Below are 13,584 nucleotides of genomic sequence, written 5' to 3'. Positions count from 1 at the left end.
TCGAAATGAAGATTAAGGATACAAAAAAAAAAAATCCTAAGGACCTAGCAGAGCATATAAGGACCACCTTATGTCATTATTTTTGTAGACCAAATATCATTGTTTTGGGCCAAACCTTCACTCTAACCAACATGGGAATGGACAAAGGCATAATTTTCAACTTTGAGCCTTCTACAAATTTGCAAGTCCAAAACCACACTTCAACATTTTCCCAAGAGTTTTCTTTTCAATTTTTCTTCTCTTTTGCCGCTTTTCTTTCTTTCTTTCTTTTTTTTTTTTCAAGGCAAAATTTTTTTTTTCTTGGATTTTTCCCACCCCATACTTGTCTTTCATCGTCACCCCTACATACTATGTCATGCTCTACTAAGTCCTTAAGACAAGGGTAGAGATATCCTGTACTAAGCTCATGGTAGGGTAGTGAGGGTGATGAAACAAAGGTTTTCAACGTAGGCTCAAAGGGGTTCATTCTAAGGAGTCCCACGACGGGCACAATTGGGGACACATGCTTGTTTGGCTATGGTGGTTACCCTAATGCCTTCTATCCTATCCAGGATCAGTGCATATTATGGCATACAAGTTTTGACAGTCACAACAGCCGAGTTCTAGTACTCTCTAGTCCATTAAAATCTATGGCACATGATCATTGGATTTTCAAAGAAAGATAAGGTTTTACAAATACAGCCATGAAATTCTGAAATTATCAGTAAGCACTCAAAAAGAAAGTATTTTAGCTCAACAGCTCACTTGGGTCAAATGAATCAGACTTAATCCTAGCATGCTTAATGAACCAAGTTACAATCCTATCTCAAATCTTCATACAAGCATCACAATGTCGATTAACCACAGAATTCAATTAAGTCCTATTTTGATTGTGAAAACCTTCAGCCATGAATTCGGAGACATGTTCATCCTAGACGTTAGGAGCATCCTAAGACTCAAACACACAAAAACACTCTAAAACCAACATTTTTTTTTTTAAATTAATTTAATTTCAACACTTAGGTACGGGAACAGGGAGTCTCGATGTGCAATGGGACTGAAACAGCTACCCTTTTTCAAGACTATGTTTAATCCAATATACCTTAGTGTATCACAACATCAATTAAAAACACAATAAAAACACAATCCAACATCAACTATTTTTTTCATTTTTTTTTTTTTATATACTAACTACTAAAAACACAATAAAGCAATAATCCTTCCCCCATACTTAATTCATGCATTGTCCTCAATGTATAAACAAATATAAATCATGCAAAGCATAAATCAAGCATAGAAGAGAAAGTTAACACAACGAAACCTAAAACAACTTAAAATTCATGAAAATAAAATAGAAAGAAGAGTTCAAGAAAGCAAATCTGCGTTTGATGTCTCCTCCACTGATACGGTTGAAATGGGTTGCCTCCCATGCAGCGCTTAATGTTTAAAGTCTTTCAGCCTAGACTTGTACCTCCATTTACTCCTTTGGAGGAGCGGTATGCGGGCGAGTGGCAGCCCTCTTGCTGGTTTCAGCCTCCGGCTCATGGTGTGATGCAGTAGCGTCCTTGCGAGGAAACCCAGGAGGATAACTCTGCAAGTTATTGACTTCCTGAGCAAGCTTGTTTATTGCAGTGTGACAGCGGATCAAAGAGCAGTTCATCTCAGAGATGTAATCGATCATGCAATTGACTCTCCAATCTGTCACCATAATACCATCGCGGAGAGAGGAACGCAAATCATCAATCGAATCCGACAAGCTTTCCAGGGTGGCCATAGGGCGAGGAGCACGAGCAGCTGGTGAGGAAGAAGACTCTCCGGGATGCAGTCTGGGAGAGCGACGAGGCAGAGGAGGGGGACTGCGGGTACACTCACGGATAGGACGATGGTCCCATGGACGAGTAAGCCCAGCTCTAGTGGCCGCTTGACGACCTTCTTCCTCCAAAGAGAGAAAACGGCGTTGATTGACGCCCCTGCGAGGGGTAACCTTGGTTCGAGCCATGAGGAAGTAGAATGAATTTGAAACTGCACGCTTAGACAAACCTTAGTAAAATCTGGAGGAGACAAAAAAGGATGTATATGTAAAGCACAAAATAGGGTAGAAATCTCAACAGGCACACGATTTTAACAAAGCTTCTCCGGGAAGGAGAAGAGTTATGATAGTTCACGGCCCAAGAAACTCCCCCACGTGTAAATATTCCTTTCTTTTCCTGGATTTATGGCATGCTTTCGGCTATAGCTTGTCTGTCACGGATCCTCGAGATTCGTTTGATTCCCTCACGCGTCCTTTCTTTTCCTTGATTCACGGCAATTAAACCTGCTTTCTGCTGTAGCTTGTCTGTCACAGCTCCTCGAGATTCGTTTGGTTCCCCCACGTGTCTTCCACACGGCAACAGCTTTTCCGTGTTTGCGGGTGACTTTAATCCAACGCGTAGATTTAATCTCAGAGGTCGTCCATCCAACGGTGGAGATCTGCTCACTCGTTCTATAATTAGGTGCATTCTGAGGGAGCGACTATTCACTCCAAAAGGAAATTCTTCCGAGTTCCATCCTTTCTCTCTCAACCCTTCAGCCTTTCTTTCGAAACTCCAATCCTTTCTTCATCAACATGGAACCACGAACTCTGCAACTAATGGAGTTACAAACCCAGCAACAAATGGAATTACAAGCCCAGCAACCAACCGAGGAGGGAGGAAGCATCCAAGCAGCCGGGAGTAGTAACCGGTGGGCTCCCACACCGCCTCAACTAAGAATCCTCAAGGGCCTTTACTATGATAAGGGTTTTAAGTACCCAACTCCAGAGCAGATTCAAGAGATCTGCCTTCATCTGAAACAGTATGGGCAGATCGAGGACAAGAACGTCTTCTTTTGGTTCCAGAACCTCAAGGCTCGTGAGAGGCAGAAGTTGAAGGAATTTCGGAACGTTCCGGTTGGTGGATCTCTCGATCTCAATTTTGGTTCCACTGGTTCTACTAGTAATGATAGATCCACTGACAGATCCATTGATCTAAACTTTGGGTCACGTGTCGGCTATGGTGCTGATGGATCGATCATGGAACAACGAGGAGAATATCACCAGGAGATTGAAACCCTTCCACTATTCCCCATGCATGGTGAAGACATCTTGGGCAACATGAAGACTACTTCCGAGGGAGGTGGCGGTTATGGCGGTGGCTCTCACATTTCCCTTGAGCTCAGTCTCAACTCCTACAGAGATGTAGACATGGCTTAGTATTATTATTATTATTATTATTATTATATATATATATTTTTTTTTAATTTTTTTTTTTTTTTTGTAAATAGCTGAATTTAATAAGACTGAATGAATGCAGTTTTTTAATTTTTTTTATTTTTTTATATAAAGGACTCAAAAATAAAAGACAAATATATATATAGGACTCAAAATGAAAGACAAATATATAAATCTCTTCCCCCACACTTAAATATTGCATTATCTTCAATGTAATCAATTAAAAGCATGCAATGAAATAAGTAAGCATAGATAGAAGACATTTACGAAAACAAATCCTAAAATAAAAACAATAGAGAAAAAAATGAAAAATAAAAAGAAATAGGGAAAGAGAAAGCAAATCTGATTATATTCTGAATTGGGTTGCCTCCCAAGTAGCGCTTGTATTTTACGTCTTGCAGCCAGACGGTACCTACATTAAATAAAGTTAGTAACTATAATTAACAAAGAAATACAAAATAAAAACAAGTATAACTATTAATTACAAACTACAAGTATTAACAAGTATAATGTACATAAGACACAAGTTAAGTACTCAAGTGAGTATAAAACGTGAAAAGTATTTTTACAAGTTTAAAGTGTGAAACAACAAAATAATTTACACGTATAGAGTATTCACAAGTATTTCTTTTATTATAAACATTATTGATATCGAATCAAATTCCAAGCGGTAAATCAAGTGGACGTGCGGCCCAAGTATAGTCGCCTAGACACAAACTCCCTTTCAAATCGTTTGGGCAACCTTACTAAAATGGCCAGGTGGGGAGGACGAACACGAGAGGAAAAATCCATTTTGGCATGAGCTACTCCCACATAGTGGTTTAGGCCCATTTGCAAGCACTTCTGGATTCAAAAACCCGTCATGAACGTTGTCCCCTTCCTAGACACCATTCCACATAGGCTATACTTACTAAGATGAAAAAGTTCATAAGTGTGAAGACAGTTCAACAAGTGTTAATAAAGGCCGCCCTCAACCTTAAGGGACCTGAGCTAGGTACCAATAAGGGGTTTAGGCCAATATTAACAAAAGAGACTTCACCTATTCCTCTCAATTTACAACCTACAATTAAAATTCATGTTCAATAATATAAATAATATTCTAGTTAATTTAAACTAAGTTTCAAACAATTTATATACAACAAATATATATACAATAAATGATACAATTTAGCAAGTGATTTTTCAATCCCCGGCAACGGCGCCAAAAATTGACGCGCTCAAAGCGAGCGCATAATTTAACCCTGAAATGTCGTTAGTAGTATAAGTAAGTAGGGATCGTTCTATTCCGGGGATTGAGGGTACACTTGTAATTGTGAAACAAATAAAGAAAAGTATTATTTACAAAAATAAAATAAAGAATATAAATATATACAATTGTATAAACAAATAAAGAATTAAAATAATATATACTTACAAAAATAAAATAAAGAATAAATATATACAAGTAAACACAAATAAAGGGGGGGTTTAAGATTTATAGAATTGAAAATTAAGATAAATAAAATAAAGAAAATGTAAAAACATATATACAAGGGTGGATCGCAAGGAACAAAGATCAAAACCACATCCATATGCAAGAAATCCAATTACAATTCCTATAGTTGATTTTAAATGTCATGAGAGAGGAGTTGATCATGTGAAACATTCGAAAGCAAATGATTTCCCATATTTTACTTTTCAATGCTAATTAACCTAAGCGAAAGCACCTAGATTAATCCTATCAAACATGCAATCAAGCCCTAGAAAGCTAGTCAATCATGACATGTTCAACGCATTAGACATAGAGAAAGGCTATCAACTCAAGTGTACAACTTAGTATGGAAAAGTCCACCTAATTGCAATCCTCTTTAATTAAATTCGGTCTTTGCACAAAACCTTTACTACTTTGATTCAAGTTTACACAAAACGAAAAGTCGATTTCATGTTCTTAAACCTAGCACCAATTATATCAAAACCCTAAGTGTTTGCAACCACATAAGATTAAAATACAAAAGTTTTCTATCATGCAAATTTAATTAAACAAACCCACATAAGCAACATAAAAATCAACATATAGAAATCACAACTTTATCTCAAAACATATAAACGGGCTTTAAACTTTGCCCTTAACATTATTTGTTAAATAGAATTCATAGTTCTACAAAATCAAACAAAGAAAACAAGAGAAAGGATATAATACACCTTGAAAGATGAATGATAAAGCCTTGAGACGAAGAACTTGAAGATCCTTGAAAGCAAGCAATCTTCTAGGGACGACACAAGGGTGGATGGCGGTTAGGAAATTGATGTATTGCATGGCTTCTCTTTCTCTTGGCTTGAAAATGAAGAACAAGAAAACTAGAGAATGAAGAAATATGGAGAGGAAATGGAGAGACAAAGAAGATGAGATGGATGAAGGAATTTTTGTAGGGAAATGGTGACTAAGGAAAATGGAGAGGAAATGGTGAGACAAGGAGATGAAATGGATGAAGGAATGTGTTTAAGAATGAGAGGAGAAGGTGTTTATATAGGGAAGAAAAAGAAGAGTGAAATGATGAGTGGAAGAAAAATAATGAAAGTGGAGCATGAAAGTGATTTGTAAAATATGGAAAAGAAAGAGAAATGATGAAATGAAAGCAAAGCATGAAGGTGCAGCAACATGGAAGTGATGATGATCTATTAAAGAGATTGTAGAAAAAATATATCCAAGGAAAAAGAGAAAAGCATCTAGCTTTCTTCATGTGGGTGGGAAACATGAATATGTGGTGTTGAGCTGTTTTCAGGTCAGTTTCTTCCCCTTTATTCCTTCAATTATTTCTCCAACAAGACTTCATTATATGCCTTCTACTTCTTCATATGAAATGTTCCACTATGAGTGTAGATCATCCTGACAAATTTTCAGAGCTTCAATCCATGTGGTTGGGCCGGAAATGCTGCTGGACCTCTTACAGGTCCAGTTTTCCGGTTTTGCTTCTGTTGAAAATTGGGCTGATTGTTTGAAGGCCTTCCACTCATATTTTTCTCTGGAAATCTTCATAAGAAATGATCCTTTGGGTGTCTAGAATGGATCTGGAAGGTTTCAGCTCATTTGAAGTTCATTTGGTCAGGCGGCCGCTCCTTCTTCTTTGCTTGGCTTGGTTTCTCCTAGCCGGAGTAGGAATATGTGTAAAATTGATCTTTTAGTACATTTCCATTTTTCTCCATCATTTCCAGGTAATTATGGACCTAACGCTCATTTCACCTTCATTTACTCCAATGTACCTAAAAATAGAAATTGAATTAAAAATCAATTCAGTTAAGGAATTAACTAAGCAAAATGTGAGGAATTAACTATTAAAATATCACATTAAAATGCTCCTATCAAGCTCAAGGGAAATGTGAGAGCCACCGCCATAACCGCCACCTCCCTCGGAAGTAGTCTTCATGTTGCCCAAGATGTCCTCACCATGCATGGGGAATAGTGGAAGGGTTTCAATCTCCTGGTGATATTCTCCTCGTTGTTCCATGATCGATCCATCAGCACCATAGCCGACACGTGACCCAAAGTTTAGATCAATGGATCTGTCAGTGGATCTGTCATTACTAGTAGAACCAGTGGAACCAAAATTGAGATCGAGAGATCCACCAACCGGAACGTTCCGAAATTCCTTCAACTTCTGCCTCTCACGAGCCTTGAGGTTCTGGAACCAAAAGAAGACGTTTTTGTCCTCGATCTGCCCATACTGTTTCAGATGAAGGCAGATCTCTTGAATCTGCTCTGGAGTTGGGTACTTAAAACCCTTATCATAGTAAAGGCCCTTGAGGATTCTTAGTTGAGGCGGTGTGGGAGCCCACCGGTTACTACTCCCGGCTGCTTGGATGCTTCCTCCCTCCTCGGTTGGTTGCTGGGCTTGTAATTCCATTTGTTGCTGGGTTTGTAACTCCATTAGTTGCAGAGTTCGTGGTTCCATGTTGATGAAGAAAGGATTTGAGTTTCGAAAGAAAGGCTGAAGGATTGAGAGAGAAATGCTGGAACTCGGAAGAATTTTCTTTTGGAGTGAACAGTCGCTCCCTCAGAATGTACCTATTTATAGAACGAGTAAGCATATCTCCACCGTTGGATGGACGATCTCTGAAATTAAATCTACGCGTTGGATTAAAGTCACCCGAAAACACGGAAAAGCTGTTGACGCGTGGAGGACACGAGGAGCTGTGACAGACAAACTATAGCCGAAAGCATGCCATAAATCCAGGAAAAGAAAGGACACGTGGGGGAACCAAACGAATCTCGAGGAGCTGTGACAGACAAGCTACAGCCGAAAGCAAGTCTAATTGCCATAAATCCAGGAAAAGAAAGGAATATTTACGCGTGGGGGAGTTTTTCATGTGCATACGTGTTTCTTGGGCCGTGAACTGTCATAACTCTTCTCCTTCCCGGAGAAGCTTTGTTAAAACCGTGTGCCTGTTGAGATTTCTACCCTATTTTGTGCTTTACATATACATCTTTTTTTGTCTCCTCCAGATTTTACTAAGGTTTGTCTAAGCGTGCAGTTTCAAATTCCTTCTACTTCCTCATGGCTCGAACCAAGGTAACCCCTCGCAGGGGCGTCAATCAACGCCGTGTTCTCTCTTTGGAAGAAGAAGGTCGTCAAGCGGCCACTAGAGCTGGGCTTACTCGTCCATGGGACCGTCGTCCTATCCGTGAGCGTACCCGCAGTCCCCCTCCTCTGCCTCGTCGCTCTCCCAGACTGCATCCCGGAGAGTCTTCTTCCTCACCAGCTGCTCGTGCTCCTCGACCTATAGCCACCCTGGAAAGCTTGTCGGATTCTATTGATGATTTGCGCTCCTCTCTCCGCGATGGTATTATGGTGACAGATTGGAGAGTCAATTGCATGATCGATTACATCTCTGAGATGAACTGCTCTTTGATCCGCTGTCACACTGCAATAAACAAGCTTGCTCAGGAAGTCAATAACTTGCAGAGTTATCCTCCTGGGTTTCCTCGCAAGGACGCTACTGCATCACAACATGAGGACCCGCCTCCGAAGGCTGAAACTAGCAAGAGGGCTGTCACTCGCCCGCATACCGCTCCTCCAAAGGAGTAAATAGAGGTACAAGTCTAGGCTGAAAGACTTTAAACATTAAGCGCTGCATGGGAGGCAACCCATTTCAACTGTAGCTGTGGAGGAGACATCAAACGCAGATTTGCTTTCTTGAACTCTTCCTTCTATTTTATTTTCATGAATTTTAAGTTGTTTTAGATTTCGTTGTGTTAACTTTCTCTTCTATGCTTGATTTATGCTTTGCATGATTTATATTTGTTTATACATTGAGGACAATGCATGAATTAAGTATGGGGGAAGGGTTATTGCTTTATTGTGTTTTTAGTAGTTAGTATATAAAGAAAAAAAAAAATAGTTGATGTTGGATTGTGTTTTTAATTGATGTTGTGATACACTAAGGTATATTGGATTAAACATAGTCTTGAAAAAGGGTAGCTGTTTCAGTCCCATTGCACATCGAGACTCCCTGTTCCCGTACCTAATTAGTGTTGAAATTAAATTAAATTGTTGAAAAAAAAAAAAAAAAAATTTACTTTTGTTTTTGTTTTTGAGTCTTAGGATGCCCTTTCAACTGTCTAGGATGATTCTATATCTCTGAAATCATGATTAAAAGAGGATCACAAAATTGAGATGATTTTTAAAATGGTATTCTTTGGTTAATTGAGATATATGAAAAATGCATGCATGTGTAGTGGATATGGATTTCGTAACCTTGGTACAGAATATGAGCATGTTAGGATGAGTTTTGATTCATAAAAGCCCATGTGAGATATTTGAGCCATGTCCCTTTTTCTTGGAGTGATTAATGAAAAACATATTCTTAATTTCTTGGCGATGTTTTGATGATCTCATTACTCTTTCATTTGATTGATTGCTTGCCATAGATTAAGTTTGATGGACTAGAGAATGCTAGAATTCGCTCTTGTGCTTGTTGAGACGTTTGTCAATACATGGCCCTGATTCTGGAAGGGATAGAGGCAACCTAGGAATTATCACCATTGCCAAATAAGCATGTGTCCATATTTGTGCCCGTCATGGGACTCCCTTAGATAAACCCCTTTGAGCTTACATTAAGCCTTTTCTTTCATCACCCTTAAATCCTTAACCCTGAACCTTAGTATAGCTACACTCCTACCCTTTGTTCTAAAAACTTAGTGGAGCTATATTTTGGGACTTTACTTGAGGATTTGGCATTGAGAAAGAAGATTGAGAAGAGGTGAAAGTTCAAGTGTGGGGGTAGACTTGTCCATGAAAAAAAAAAAATTTGTGAAAGCCGTGAAAAATGAAAAGAAAAGAAAAAAATTGTGTACGGCTAGAAAAGAAAAGAAAGAAAAACGTTTATGGATTTTAGTCCCCCATACTTAGTGATTTTGGAGTTTACTTTGAACTGAAGGCCCACTACAGAAAAATTTGGCCTTTGTCCATTCCACTATAGTTCTAGGGAAGTTTACAATGAAGATTTGGCCCAACATGAAGACATTAGGCCCTTTTATGTTACCTCTAGGGAAAGTGACGTTTTTGCAATGCCTTGGTGGATTTCTTGAGGTCTCTACATCTACATGTGCTCTGCTAGGTTTTTAGGACACTTTGATAAATCCTTACCTTTCATTTCTTTAAACCTTGAGCCTTAGCCCCATTACAACCTTTGAGAAGACCTTCTTGATCCTTAAGATGGGACAGCCCTTGATGTGGAGATGAGTTACAAGAGTTGAACCTATGACTTGGGTCCATCCGTGCAAGTAATTGATATCCTTCATGAGATCTTTTCAAAAAAATTATATTCACAAAGTGCTTTTCGTTTCTTATATATGTGAGCTATTTGATTGCCTCAAAATATTTTCTCTCACATATAATTGAGTGATTATAAGCTTTTAAGCATTGTCTTGAATTCTGAGAGAAGAAATAGTGGATATACCTTGTGAGGATATGAATCATACTTGTTCGAAGCATGCTTAACAGAAACCATCACCATTATTACAACCAAGTCCTACTTGTGTATGTGTGGATTATATGTTTTAATTAACTCTTGAATATCTACATATTGATTCTTGGTTGAGTGCTAATCTTGATGTTGTGAAAGTAGGAGATTTCTGAGACAAAAAGTTGAAGGGCAATAGAGTCATTGTTTTTGTAGAGTCTTTAATTTTCGTTGAGTGTTAGTGTGTGTCTTAGTGTGATTTTGCTAAGGGACTAGCAAAAGCTAAGTGTGGGGGAATTTGATAGGAGCATTTTAATGCGACGTTTTAACTGCATTTCCCTACATTTCTTACGTTATTTCCTTATTAAAATCCTGTTTAGGAAAGTTTCCATTCTTTGATTGGGAAAGTTCCTATTTGTAGAAAGTTTATATTTTTGTAGTTTCTATTTATCATTTTTAGTAAATTGCCATTTTTCATTTTAGGAAAGTTTCTATTTTTCTTATTAGTTTCTATTTTTAGGACCTCCAAGCAAGTGGAAAATCTTGAGGTGGAAAATCAAAGTTGCAACCAAGTGGAAAATCTTGAGGAGGAAAATCAAAGTTGCAACCAAGTGGAAAATCTTGAGGAGGAAAATCAAAGTTGCAACTAAGTGGAAAATCTTGAGGAGGAAAATCAAAGTTGCAAGCAAGTGGAAAATCTTGAGGAGGAAAATCAAAGTTGCAACCAAGTGGAAAATCTTGAGGAGGAAAATCAATTCAAGTTGAACAAGTGATAAACAAGTGGGAAGATATTTTTTACAAATTTGTCTAAGATATCTAGCCCTTCATTTATGTTCATCTCCACCCTCCATTCATCATTTTTTGGGCTATAAATACACTTCTCCTCTCACTCTCAAAAGACCACATTCCTTCATCCATTTCATCTTCTTGTCTCACCATTTCCTCTCCATTTTCCTTAGTCACCATTTCCCACCAATTCCTTCATCCATTCCATCTCCTTGTCTCACCATTTCCTCTCCATTTTCCTTAGTTTTCATTTTCCCACAAATTCCTTCATCCATCTCATCTTCTTTGTCTCTCCATTTCCTTTTCATTTTTCTCTCCATTCTCTAGTTTTAAGTTTCTGCATTTTCAAGCAAGGAGAGGAAGAAGAAGAAGGAGCCGTGAAGATCATATCCTCCATCATCCACCTTGAAGGCTTGCTTCCAAGATTCAAGATCCAACCATCTAGCTCTCCATCTCCATCTCCACTCACGGTGTAATTCGTTCCTTTTCCTTGTAACCTTTTTGGTTTCCTTGTTTGATTTCGTATGAACTTGTTTCTAGTTAACCTAACGTTTAGGGCAAAGTTTAAGCCCAATTTCTATGTTTAAATAAAGTTTTCGAATTCTATAATTGTGATTCTAAGTTGCTTATGTGAGTTTGTTCGATTAAATTTGCTTTACAGAAAACTTTTATATGTTTATCTTATTTGAGTCGACACTTATAGGATTTGCATGTAATTGGTGCTAGGTTTAAGAACATGAAATCGACTTTTCGTTTTGTGTAACTTGAATCAAAAGTAGTAAAGGTTCTGGACAAGAATCGAATTTAATTGAAGAGGATTGCAATTAGGTGGACTTTTCCATAACTAAGTTGTACACTTGAGTTGATAGCCTTTCTCTATGTGTAATGCGTTAAACATGACATGATTGACTAGCTTTCTAGGGTTTGATTGCATGTTTAATAGGATTAATCTAGGTGCTTTCACTTAGATTAATTAGCATTGAAAAGTAAAATATGGGAAATTGTTTGCTTTTAACGTTTCACATGATCAACTCCTCTCTCATGACTTGGAAGAACAATTATAGGGTTTGAATCGAATTTGATTACATGGAATTGATTTTGATCTTTGTTCCTTGCGTTCCACCCTTGTATATATGTTTTTACGTTTTCTTTATTTTATTTATTTTAATTTTAATTTTAAGAATCCTAATCCCCCCCTTATTTGTGTTTACTTGTATATATTTATTCTTTATTTTATTTTTGTAAATAATACTTTATTATTTTAATTCTTTATTTGTTTATACAATTGTATATATTCTTATTCTTTATTTTATTTTTGTAAATAATACTTTTCTTTATTTGTTTCACAATGACATGTGTACCCTCAATCCCCGGAATAGAACGATCCCTATTTGCTTATACTACTAACGATATTTTAGGGTTAAATTATGCGCTTGCTTTGAGCGCATCAGTTGGGTATTTTGAATTACCAGAAGTTACAAGCAATAGGTGTTCTGCAGTCTAAGGATCCATTTAAATCGTTTTCGAGCTACAAATCCTCAACTCCGGCAATCAAATCCTTTCTTTCCAACTGGAGGCTATGTAGACCCAAAAATAGATTTTGATCCAATTGTTAAGTTCATTAAGGATTACATAGTGAATTGGAACTGGTCTATGTTGGGTAGTTGTGCCTTTCATGGGAGTTCCTTCAAAGGCTCGAATACATTAATTCATAATACAACGAAGTTGAAATTAAATGACTCCCGCCCAATAAAAGAACACTTTGAAATTAAATATATGAGAAATTGTTCAATAATGTAGTGTGGCTAGTTACTTGAATGTTAAATGAAAAAGTAGTTGAATGTGTAATTTGGTGCCATAGCATCAACAAGGTTCATCATGATTAGAGAAACGAAGTCTGGACTCTGGACTGCTTGATCATTGGTGAAATATGAAGATAAATACGTGTGACCCTGTGAGCTGTGGGTATGTACTCTGGTAGTCTGGTGATATACGTAACTAAGATAAGAAGCAAAGGAAAATAGCATGCAGATTTTAATCACATCTGGCAAAGTAGTTATTGAGGTTTCCATTGTATATTGATAAAGATGTATCAATGGAGACATATAGTAATGCTGCTTCATTATAAACACACCTCCAGCCACACTCAGAAAGATGATGGACCATTGGCTATGTATAATCTTCTAACAATCATGTGTTGGTATATGTTATGATGTTTAGCCCAGTATTAGGAGAGTTTTCGGTACACGGCATGAAGATACACGTACCGTTGAAATTGGACGGTTTTTAGTGATAAATAACGGACCCCACATATAGACGGCTGAGATTGCATAATTAATTTAGCTCAGTGGTTAGAGCACCCACTACGTACTGACGAAGTCATGGGTTCGAGTCACCATGGGGGTAGGAGTGAAATCCTTTGATCCTCTTTATTTTCTAAAAAATAATAAATAAAAAAAAAAAAAAAAAAAAAAACACTCCTATATATAGAAGAATTTTCGTATATATAATGTCAAACACTTGGTGTAGAGTATCAACAACTACAACATTGCAATAACAGATAGTAGAGAAAGATGGGTAAGTGGAAGAGGATCAGTTGCTGAGAATATGCATAGAGAAGTATGGAGAAGGGA

Source organism: Rosa chinensis, chromosome 3, assembly GCF_002994745.2.
Source record: "Rosa chinensis cultivar Old Blush chromosome 3, RchiOBHm-V2, whole genome shotgun sequence".
In the NCBI taxonomy this organism is placed as follows: domain Eukaryota; kingdom Viridiplantae; phylum Streptophyta; class Magnoliopsida; order Rosales; family Rosaceae; genus Rosa; species Rosa chinensis.
The sequence above is the reverse complement of the archived record's forward strand: the minus strand, read 5'-3'. Positions refer to the sequence as shown.